Below are 1213 nucleotides of genomic sequence, written 5' to 3'. Positions count from 1 at the left end.
TTCATCCTTTCGGGGTCGATAAATTAAGTACCAGTTACGCACTGGGGTCGATGTAATCGACTTAATACCTATGTCTGTCCTTGTTTGTCTCCTCTGTGTTTAGCCCCTTGTTGGTAGTAAAGAAATATGTATTTCGTCTCCCGTTACGTTCTGAGTTCAAATTCCGCCGAGGTCAACTTTGCCTTTCATCCTTTCGGGGTTGATAAATTAAGTACCAGTTACGCACTGGGGTTGATATAATCGACTTAATCCGTTTGTCTGTCCTTGTTTGTCCTCTCTGTGTGTTACCCTATGTGGGTAGCAAAGAAATAGGTATTTCGTCTGCCGCTACGTTCTGAGTTCCAATTCCGCCGAGGTCAACTTTGCCTTTCATCCTTTCGGGGTCGATAAATTAAGTACCAATTACGCACTGGGGTCGATGTAATCGACTTAATACCTATGTCTGTGCTTGTTTGTCCCCTCTGTGTTTAGCCCCTTATGGGTAGTAAAGAAATAGGTATTTCGTCTGCCGTTACGTTGTGAGTTCAAATTCCGCCGAGGTCGACTTTGCCTTTCATCCTGCATCTAGACATTGGAGTCTGAAAGTATGTTTCAAAGACTTGTCTAGACACGTGTTCCTGCAGCAATGAACTATTAGTATCTTAGTTGGTATCTTTACTGCGCGCATTATATATAATCATTTACTCTTTTACTTGTTTCAGTCATTTGACTGTGGCCATGCTGGAGCACCGCCTTTAGTCGAGCAAATCGACCCCAGGACTTATTCTTTATAAGGCTAGTACTTATTCTATCGGTCTCTTTTTTGCCGAACCGCTAAGTTATGCGGATGTAAACACACCAACATCGGTTGTAAAGCGATGTTGGTGGGACAAACACAGACACACAAACATATATACACACATACATACATATATATGTGTGTATATATATATATATATATATATAGATATAGATATATATATACGAATATATACGACAGGCTTCTTTCAGTTTTTGTCTACCAAATCCACTCACAAGGCTTTGGTCGGCCCGAGGCTATAGCAGAAGACACTTGCCCAAGGTGCCCCTAGTGGGACTGAACCCGGAACCGTGTGGTTCGTAAGCAAGTACTTACCACACTGCCCTTCCTACGCCTAAAGTTCGCACACAGAATCGTACTTTCTAAACATCGTAAACAGAATCAGTACAGTTATCTTCTATTGCATCAACAATA

This window comes from Octopus sinensis, linkage group LG11 (genome assembly GCF_006345805.1).
Source record: "Octopus sinensis linkage group LG11, ASM634580v1, whole genome shotgun sequence".
NCBI classification, from domain to species: domain Eukaryota; kingdom Metazoa; phylum Mollusca; class Cephalopoda; order Octopoda; family Octopodidae; genus Octopus; species Octopus sinensis.
This window is presented reverse-complemented; position numbering follows the sequence as displayed.